The sequence below is a fragment of the Panthera uncia genome (genome assembly GCF_023721935.1).
Source record: "Panthera uncia isolate 11264 chromosome C1 unlocalized genomic scaffold, Puncia_PCG_1.0 HiC_scaffold_4, whole genome shotgun sequence".
NCBI lineage: Eukaryota > Metazoa > Chordata > Mammalia > Carnivora > Felidae > Panthera > Panthera uncia.
In genome coordinates this window covers 49,991,781-50,002,541 of record NW_026057585.1, presented here as the reverse complement: position 1 = coordinate 50,002,541, position 10,761 = coordinate 49,991,781, and the positions used below count along the sequence as shown (strand labels likewise).

At 39.1% G+C, this 10,761-nt stretch overlaps 1 protein-coding gene across 4 annotated transcripts in view; it reads left to right on the top strand.

Moving 5' to 3' along the window:
- The window catches only part of IL12RB2 (interleukin 12 receptor subunit beta 2), a 132,448-nt gene that overhangs the window by 90,716 nt on the left and 30,971 nt on the right, over positions 1-10,761 (top strand). The window lies entirely within an intron of this gene.

The following is a 10,761-nucleotide window of genomic DNA, read 5'->3' as shown; positions in this document are numbered from 1 at the left end:
AGCTGAGGGCGGGGAAGCGTTGTGGTGGGCGGAGTCCTGCCACCTGCTCTTGCCACCCTTAAACTCTCTGGGTCTCGGGCTACTCTGAAAACAGGAAAACGAGACGGCGTATTTTGCTCGCGAAAGTTCTCTGTCTTTGGTTTTACTTACCCGCCTCCGGCCCAGGGCTAACTTTCCCCACCTCCCCGGGGAGGGTCAAGGTGACTCCAGATTTTACAATTAGAGACTCACAAACTTCCAGGGCTGGAAGGTTGCTGCCTCGCGCAGGCATGTCCCGATCTGTTCCAAGTTCTTAGCTGCTCAGGTGTTGGAGTCGCCCTGTTGCACCGCCAATAATGAATCGAGACTCTTGTGTTTAAATGAAGGAGGAATACGCTTTCTCTCGCGGGGACGTGAACTCGGTTAGCAGAATGAAAAAGACCACTTGAACTATCGCACAGGAGCATTGCACGCCTTTCCTGAATGTTGCGATGGGTGCTTTAATTGCTGTTAACTCTTAACAGTGCAGCACTAGCTAGATACGGGGCAAACCTCAAAAAGGCACTGTTTGTAGGAACACTTTCTGAACTCGATCCAATTGTCCATTAGTGTCCAGCAAGGTAAGGTTGGTAAAATGTGTTCAAGAAATAATAATGTAAAGCATCTGAGTGTGTGGGGTGCTGAGAAATGCAGCGAGGAGAGGGAAATGTGTCAGCAAATTAATTGCTGTTATTAAAAGCGTTGATATTAGTTGAGAATAGTAAGGTCCATTAAGGCAATAGATGTCAGTGCATATTCAAGCATATTTGGTAACACTTAAAGAGTGTTTAAATATATCACCATAACTTTTCAACCTTTTCCCATTTACACAAAATAGAAAATGTGTCTCTTATGTTCAAGGTGTTACAAATAACCTTAATCTCAACAACAGCTTGTTAGGTAGTTTCCCCTTTTCACAGCTGATGAAACCATTTCAGAGGTGAAATGAGTTACCAAATTCACACCTCTTTAAGTGCTAATGCCAGGAGGTAACCTAGTCTTGTAACTCCACTCTGAGACTGTTGACATCAACTTTTAAATCCAAACTCTGCCTTCTGATAGAGGTCAGTCCATTATTAGTTAATTTCCAATCTTTAATAAGATTTAAATACTGTTGCATGTCAGGCAGGGTATGTAAACATGGCTGAATGTAATCTTATCAATTTCTGAGCAAATTTTAAATCAATTCCTTAACAGGGAAAACAAGAGTCGTATTTCAAGCATGTGGCAGCAAGCCTGGTGATTTTCATGTTTCTAAATCCAGCCTCACTCCTCAAAGTCACTTATTTTTCTGTCGTCTCAGCTCCTGCCACTTGCACCCCACCCGCTTCCACAAGCTCTTGTGGTTCCTACCAAGACAAAAGGCAAGGAGCTTTTGACTGTACGCTTTGTGCCCCTTTGAAAATAGCTCAAGTGCAGTTTGGAAGATCTCCATGCTTTTAACACACCCTTTCTCTACCAAGGACTGTTAATATTTGCATCTTTGAGGCATCTGCTACAGCTCCTTTTTACCTCTTTCTGGCCACTACAACAACAATAAGAGCGAAAACTTGGCATTTTACTGTGTGCTTGGTGCACTTTACATGTGGTATTTCATTTAATCCTCACATCAACTCTATGAGTAAGTTCATGTATTCCCTCTTTAAGGTGAGGAAAATGAAGTACAAAGAGACTAACTTACCTACTCTTACCACAGTCTGGGAAGTGGGGCAGGCCTATCCTTAGTAATTTTTTCCTATGTACAGATCCCCGGTTTCCTCAAACAGATCCTTATGACCACCAAGTATTATTACATTAAGAATATTTATAGATAAGCTACACATAGGGGAACTGTGTAGCTATGAGTTTTTAAAGTTCACTTAATGCTCCTCAGAGAATTTTACCTATTAATATAACAAAAATAAAAACCTTTGGGGGGAAAAGGGAGAAACTTGTAAGTACTTTTAAGTTCCTTCTCTCCCTTTCTTCTTTCCTGGAATTTTTTGGTTAATATGGTAAAATTTTAAGGCCCATTTTTAAAGCACACAAATAAAGCTCAAAATGGCTATTCTTTTACCACAATCAGTTACTATTTTATAAGTGGTTATTTTCACTAATGTTTCCCTTCTCCTAAAAAGTTAAAATAGTCCTAAAAAATAGTCAGAAGTTCTTGCTACTTTCCATAGAAAAAATATTGGCTGAATAAACCGCAAAGGAGGAGGAAAGGAGACTTCTTGGCAGATTTGTTACTCAAATTACAGGCATAAGTTGTAAAGTGAAAAGTGGTAAGATACCACTGATTAGAAATGTAGCCTAAAATATCAGGTCTCTGTAGCAATGCTTGAGTCACATATTGTTCTCTGAAAAATATTCATACAACTTCACAGCTTTATCTTTAGCAAGTTCTGTAAAGAGTTTTCTAGCAGTAAATTCTGAAAACTATCCAAATATCTTGATTAAATGTCGTATATAGTTACCTAATGTTAATGAAACTGAGAATAAGAATATTATACATCCTTCCAGTCCTCACTTTTAGGATTCTAATACTCAATTCTCAACCACATTGCAACTTGTTTTTACTCATTTCTTAATAATCTCAATCCTCTATCACTAACTGTTGCTAAATTAAAATAATAATTGCTAACAACTACTACAATTTGAGCATTGACTATGCTCTTGACATCTTGTGCTAAATTCCCTACATGCATTATTTCCTTTAATTCTCAGAACAACATTATGTAGTAATTAGTTTCACTACCTCTGCCTCCCTTTTACAGATAGGGACACTGAAGTTAAGTGTCTCTCCCAAGTTCACATTGCCTGAAACAGTCCAGGCAGTCTGATCGCACAGCCTGGGCACCCAACTATTATACTTGTGAGGGCCATGGCAGAGGGAACAAAGTGTTTCATCTTTATAGTGCTATCATCTAATAATAAAACTATTATTATAACACTTCGGGGACACTAGATACAGGCACCACATAAATGTAAATAAAAGACTAATTTTTAGTGTACTCTAAATACATTATGCATTTTTAAAACAAAAGCAGTAAAGGTGGTACTTGTGAAGAAAAGGGCAAATCTGTGTCTGAGGATGCAATGCTAAGCATAAAATTGCAAGTCTACGCTCTTGCTAAAGTTAGAATATCTAAGCTAAAAATAGAAATATTATACTCTCTATTTTGCCACCTCAAACTCACTTTGAAGTTTGATCCTCTTAATTTTAAACATCCCTTCCTTTTATTTCCCTGCATTGTACTCTTAAAAACAAAAAGATTTATTGAGATATAATTCACAGGTCATACATAATTCACCTGTCTAAAGGGTACTATTCAGAGTTTTTTGGTATCCCCACAGAGTTGTGCAACCATTGCTGCTACCTAATTTTAGAACATTTTTATCGTTCCAAAAAGAAACCAATACCAATTAACATTCACTTCCCATTCCCTCCACCCCCAGTCCTAGGCAACCACTTATCTACTTTCTGTCTCATTGATTTACCTATTCTGGATATCTCATATAAATGAGATGGTCTTTTGCGACTGGCATCTTTCACTTAGCATAATGTTTTCTACGTTCATTCATATTGTAGTATGTGTCAGTATTTTATTTCCTTTTATGGCTGAATAATATTCTATTATATAGATAGATGACATTTTAATTATCCATTTACCAGCTGATGGACATTTGAGCTACTTCTGTTTTTTTCCTCTGTTTTGCTGTTGTGAATATTTGTTTACAGGGCTTGTGTGGACATGTTTCCATTTCCCATATATATATATATATATGTATATATATATATGTATATATATGTGTGTATATATACATATATATATATACATACACATATATATATATATGAATGGAATTGTTGGGTTATATGGTAACTCTATGTTTCATATTTTGAAGAGTTAAGCTGTTTTCCAAAGAGGCTACACCATGTTACAATCACACCAACACTTATGAAGGTTCTAATTTCTCCACATCCTCACTAATGCTTGTTTCGTCTTTTTGAGAATGGCCATCCTAGTGAGTGAGAGTGAAGCTATATCTCATTGTAGCTTTGATTTATATTTCCCTAATGGCTAATGATGTGCTTTTCACATGCTGATTGGCCATTTTTGTATCTTCTTTGGAGAATGTCTATCTACATCTTAACTGGTGTATTTATCTTTTTATTATTGAATTGAAAGAATTCTTCATATAGTCTAGATTTCGAGTGCCTTATCAGTTATATGATTTGTAAATATTTTACCCCATTTTGTAGGCTGACTTTTCACTTTCCTGGTGGTAACCTCTACAGCATAAAAGCTTTTTATTTGATGTGGTCTTTTGTGAAGTTCAATGTATCTGTTTTTCTTTTGTCACTTATACTTTTGTTGTCATATCTAACATGGGTTAGTCTAACTCAAGATCACAAAGATTTCATCTATGCCTTCTTCTAAAAGTTTTAGATATTTTTTACAGTTTTAGCTTTACATTTAGGCCTATAATCCATTTTAAAATAATTTTTTGTTTCACATATACCCTTTCCTTTTAATTTAATTTTGAATATGTCAAACCAAAAAGAAGAACTTTAGGAGAAAAAAAAGATACTGTTATTATTCATCTTATTTTTTAAAAAATTTTTAATGTTTATTTACTTTTGAGAGAGACAGAGAGAGAAACAGAGAATGAGTGGGGGAGGGGCAGGGAGAGAGGGCTACACAGAATCCAAAGCAGGCTGTAGGCTCTGAGCTGTCAGCACAGAGCCAGACACAGGGGTCAAACCCACCGACCGCAAGATCATGACCTGAGCCGAAGTCAGATGCTTAACCAACTGAGTCACCCAGTTACCCCATCTTATTTTTTTAAAAAACATTTTATTTTGGGCGTTATAATAAATAGCAAGTTTTGGGGCGCCTGGGTGGCGCAGTCGGTTAAGCGTCCGACTTCAGCCAGGTCACGATCTCGCGGTCCGTGAGTTCGAGCCCCGCGTCAGGCTCTGGGCTGATGGCTCGGAGCCTGGAGCCTGTTTCCGATTCTGTGTCTCCCTCTCTCTCTCTGCCCCTCCCCCGTTCATGCTCTGTCTCTCTCTGTCCCAAAAATAAATAAAAAACGTTGAAAAAAAAAATAAATAATAAATAGCAAGTTTTTAGGTTTAATACATCCAATGAAGCTCCAAATGCATCTGTGAAAACCCCTTTGGAAATTGAAAATATAGTTCACACTTAATACTACCTATTCATTCTGATAACAAACATTTAATTCAACAATTATTTATTAAACACCCACTAGTGTGTCAAGCACTGTTCTGAGCCCTGAGGATTATGTGGTGAACAAAATAGGCAAGGCTTTCATTTTCATGGAGTTTACACACTGGAGGAAAGAAGCAAAGAGAAAACATGTAAACAGATACATCACTAAGGTTATTTGCAAAGTGATAAGTAACGTGAGAGTGTAATGTGAGGGAGGGACAACTTTTTTGGATTGCATGGTCAGAAAGCCTTCTGTGCTGAGGTCTGAATCATGAGAAGACACCAGCATTGCAATGATTTAGTAAAAAAAAGGAGGAGGAGGAGGAGGAGGAGGAGGAGGAGGAGGGAGGAGGGAGGAAGAGGGGACTGAAAGCAAGAGACCAAGAGTTAGGAAAGAGCTTGTAGGTTCCAAGACAAAAAAACAAGAGCAAAACCAAATATCTCTGAGTGTCTGTAGGCAAAAGAGCACAAGATTGGGATGGCAGACTGGAAGACAGATCTTGAAGTGAATACAAGGATAATTAAGACTGTGTATGCTTCCAGTTTCCTTTTTTTTTTAATTTTAATATTTCTTTATTTTTGAGAGAGTGCAGGCAGGCGAGGGGCAGAGAGAGGGGGACAGAGGATCTGAAGCAGGTTCTGCACTGACAGGATGACAGTAATGAGCCTGATGTGGGGCTTGAACTCACAAACCGTGAGATCATGACCTGAGCTGAAGTCAGATGCTCAACTGATTGAGCCACCCAGCTGCACCAACCGCGCCCCCACCCAGTTTCCTTTTTAAAGAAGAATCCTCAGCTAACATGGTAATAAAATTTAAAATTTAGATGAGGAAAATATTCTGTAATCAAAATTAGCATTTCTTATTCTAAAGAGGCCAAATCAACACATTCTTGAAATTCTGACCCACTACCTGAGGCATTGGGAGGCATTCCTACTTGATCCAGTGGGAACTCAAACATCATTTTATTCTTTTACTAAGAGAAAGCCAGCCCCCCTCCCCATACTCCAACTATTGTTGGCTTCTGTGAAGTGGATTGGAGGAAACGACACCAAAGATTGTTGCAGAAGCTTTCTTCAATAGTGACATCAGATTATTTATCAGGAGTTACCGAAGGGCTGAGACAGAACATGTCCAGGTGTTATCCCTAAAACTGAAAAATCAGAAGAGATAATTAATTATAAGCACAATGCTCAACCATAATAAGCACTTAATAAATGGTAGCTATTATCTCAATAGCTTTGGCTGATCTTCAGTGATACTACTCTTGATTGCTGGCCAGAGTCTCTTAGGTTTCTGTTGCTCCCAAAGCAAACAAGTGATAAGGGTATGGGGAGATGAAGCCTCTGTCCTCCACAGTTAATGTTCACAGGTGGAGATTTTGTGTAGACACTTTGGAGCAAATTTTGCATATGCAGAGATCACAGGTTAGGCAGAGATACAGGTGTGAGGGCTATGAGCCCTTACTGCCTACCACCACCACTGGGAGTTTCTTCCTTCCTCTAGTGCCAACTTTGTAAAAACTCTACAGAGCACTGTACTAGGTGCTTTAAATGTACTTTGTTATCATATAATCAACTTTGAGGTAGGATTATTATCTATACTAAATATGAGACCAACAAATGATAAAACTGGATTTGAATTCAATTCCACTCAGCTCCAAAAACTCATGTTCTTTCCATTATGCTACCAGTACTTCTCAAATTTTTCCAACTAAGTACCCATAATACCTAGAAGGATACCATTTTTGAGGGCAATGTAGAATTGTCCTCATTCTTCCATTCTCCTCTTATCAGTCATTACATTCCAGCAGTTCTTCCTATATCCGGCAAACATCTCCTCTTCTCCATCTCCATGGCCAGCACTCCAGTGCAGACTATCTACGAGTATCACTGTAATGGATGACCCTGACTTCATATTTCATCCTGGTCTGGATTACAGATCATATCATTCCTAGACTTGACAGTTCTTCCCCTATTACATACAAGATAAAGTCCAAAACCCTCAGCAAAGCACTGAAGGCCCTTAATAATCTGGTACTACCTTCTTTCCAGCCTCCCATCCCATGCACCCTAACCCTCAAACCCTATAAGACTAACTCACTCTACCCCATGCACATGCACATACTCCATATCCTTTCACATCCTGTTCCAAGAATTCTTGTGGCAAATTCCCTCTTATCTACCAGGTCTCCCCTTGAGTTCACTTCCTGTGAGAAGCCTCCTGACCCTTAAACATCATGTTCCCTTGTCCTACCATGTGCTCTAATATTAGCCATTTCTACCCCCATTTGCACTACTCACCATGCTGCATTATCATCGTCCAATTTACCTCTTCCAGAAGTTTGTAAATATCTGCTGTGGGGTTGTTTTGTTTAGCTGTTATGCCCCCAGTGCTGTGCTTAGCACATAAATCTCTCTATTGAAGGAATGTGCCCCGTTTTCCCCCCACTAGATTATAAACTTTTATTTCTAGTGCCTAGCATACTTCTAGTTCCTAAATATCTGTTCAATGATACTTCATGCTTATTGAGCATTTACTATGTGCCTGGCATAATCTAAATAATATTTAATGTGGATTAACTCATTTAAAACTCTTAATAACTGTGTGAAGTCAATGTTATCATTAACCCATTTTACATAAGGAACCTGAGACACAGAAAGGTTCAATAACAAGCAGTGTGACCTTGAGCAAGTAAATGGCAAAACCACCATTCAAACAGAGTACAGTTGATCCTTGAACAACACAGATTTGAACTGTGCAGGTCTACTTGCATGTGGGCTTTTTTTTTTTTTTTCATTAAATGCAGTATAAGATTTCTTTTTTAAAAAAAATTTTTTAACATTTATTTTATTTTTGAAAGACAGACAGAGAGAGAGAGAGCAGGGGAGAGGGAGAGAGGGAGAGAGGGAGACACAGAATCTGAAGCAGGCTCCAGGCTCTGAGCTGTCAGCACAGAGTCTGACGCGGGGCTCGAACCCACAAACTGTGAGATCGTGACCTGAGCCGAAGTCTGACACTCAACTGACTGAGCCACCCAAGTGCCCCTTCATTAAGTGCAGTATAGTATTATAAATGTATTTTCTCTTCTTTATTATTTTAATAACATTTTTCTTTTCTCTAGCTTACATTATTGTAAGAATGAAGTATAAAAGACGTATGCAAAATATGTGTTAATGGATTGTTATATTATTGGTAAGACTTCCTGTCAACAGCAGGCTACCAATAGTTAAGTTTGGGGGGAGTCAAAAATTATATGCAGATTTTTGACTATGTGGGGATTGGTCCCTCTGACCCCTGAGTTCAAGGATCAACTGTAGTCTGTTTCCAATATCTGCACTCTGACGCTATGCCATGTTGCCTATATGTGTCTGCCCAGTGAGGGATGAATAAATAGAATCCTTTCCAGTTTCTACAGGAACAAAAGCCCAAGAGTCCTGAGCCTATTTAAGGAGGGATAAAGGAGCCTATACAAAGAGGTTCTTAATTTCTCATAGATTTCATTGCGAATGGTCAAAATAACTGTGAGAACTTCAGGTATGTTAGAGGTAGTATAAGAAACAGTGAGTTAGAGCCATCATGCCAGTTGTTGGCAGAGCCTTGTGCCTAAGGCTTTGTAAAGTTGACTCCCATGGTGGACTGCTGTGAGATTAAAGGCCCTCTTATCAAACCATCACCCCACTTCATAGCCTCGTGTGTGTGGCTCAGTTCTTAAGCTCTTTATCCTCGGTTTATCTATTAAACAGAGATATCATGGTTAGGATCTTTTAGGATTGTGGGGACTCAGTGAGTTAAGATATGTAAATCACTTAGAGCAGAGCATGCAATTAAGTACTTGAAGAAAGAAAAAGGAGGAGGAAAAAGTGTTTCCGCTTACGCTTACGGAGGGTCAGTAACGCCAAGTGGTCACGTCAGTGGTTTGTGAATAGCTGCCAGCACCTTTTCTAAATGAGTGAAAGAGGGAGAGAAAGGATCCAGACTTAAGCCAATTCTTTGCTACTTTACATCAAGTTTGGGAATTAAATGTTAGGAAAGAGAAGGCCACTGTAAACTTTTGCTTAAAGGGAAAGGTTGGGGACAAAACACAAGTAAATAATCACCTTAGGGATTCTCCATAGCTCATCAAGAAATGCCTGACCGTTTTTTTTTTATACTTAGAGATACCTCTCTTTTGAGGAATTTAAGTGGCTTTTAAAATTAGACAGAGCTTGGGGGCTCTTGAGTGGCTCAATTGGTTAAGCGTCTGACTTCAGCTCAGGTCATGATCTTGCAGTTCATGAGTTTGATCCCCATGTTCGGCTCTATGCTGATAGCTTGGAACCTGGAGCCTGCTTTGGAATCTGTGACTCCCCCCACCCCCCGCCCGTCTCTCTCTCCCTCTCTCTCTCTCCCCCCACTCCCCCCCCCGCCCCTTCCCAGCTAGTGCTCTGTCTCGCAAAAAATCAACGTTAAAAAAAATTTTTTAATGAAAAAAATTAAAATTAGACAGAAATTTTCTAGCTCAAGGGGATACTGAATTCTGTTAATCCTTTTATGGCTATGTTTCCTCCTTTTCCTCAATCACCTTTTTACTTCCTTTCCTCTGCAGCTACAAATTTCCCTCACAAACTGCTTTTTCAGATACATTTCCACTAGCGAGCTCCCTGAGTTCTTTTTTGTTTATTTTGAAAGGAAATGGTTAAAAATGAAAGTAGAAGAAAACAGAGGAATACTCAGTCCCCTTGGCTGCCTGCCAGGAAAAATGCCAAATGTCAGAGGCCTTGATGAAAGCGACCCAGCCACAAGCACGAGGGATTGGCCCACCACAAGATTATCCTCCAGGGGAATTTATACCACAGCCTAAAAATTGGACGGCCTTGGGAACTTTCTCCTAATAAGGTCCTACAACTGGACCTGATAGTAAAATATTAAGCTTAAGCTCTCAAATCACTAAACAAGAGCCTGGGATCTCAGGTTACATGCAAAGGGTTTAGATATATGAATATTTTAATCTGTCTGGGAAGCCGTATAACACATTGGGGAAGCACAGGCCCTGGTGCCAGAAAGACCTTGGTTTGGATTCTGGCCCACCACTTGTCACCTTGGTGATTTTGCACAAATGGCTTATTCTCACCCAACTAGTATGTCTTAATTTTTAATATTAAGAATAATACAAGATCCACCTCAGAGGGTTGTAGTGAGGATTAAATTAAAAGTCCTAACACTTTTAAGTACCCTGCTCAGCAAATGTTAATTACCACGACTACTAGTTTTGCTAGCCCTCAACATTGACAGGTGGAAACCAATACCTCATACTATAGCTTCTAGGACCATGCCACTCTTAGGTTGTTTTCATTATGTCTGCACCAGTAAGTAATCCCCGAGGATTTGAGTGGTTCTAATAACTCAACCTTGAGTTTCTAGGGCAAAGGAAACCTAAAAGGGAGTAACTTGAATCAAAGACAAGTGATAGACTTCTTAATAACAGGACCTATTTGAACACCTAATACATTATTTTACCTAATCATCACAATAGCCTCTATGGGA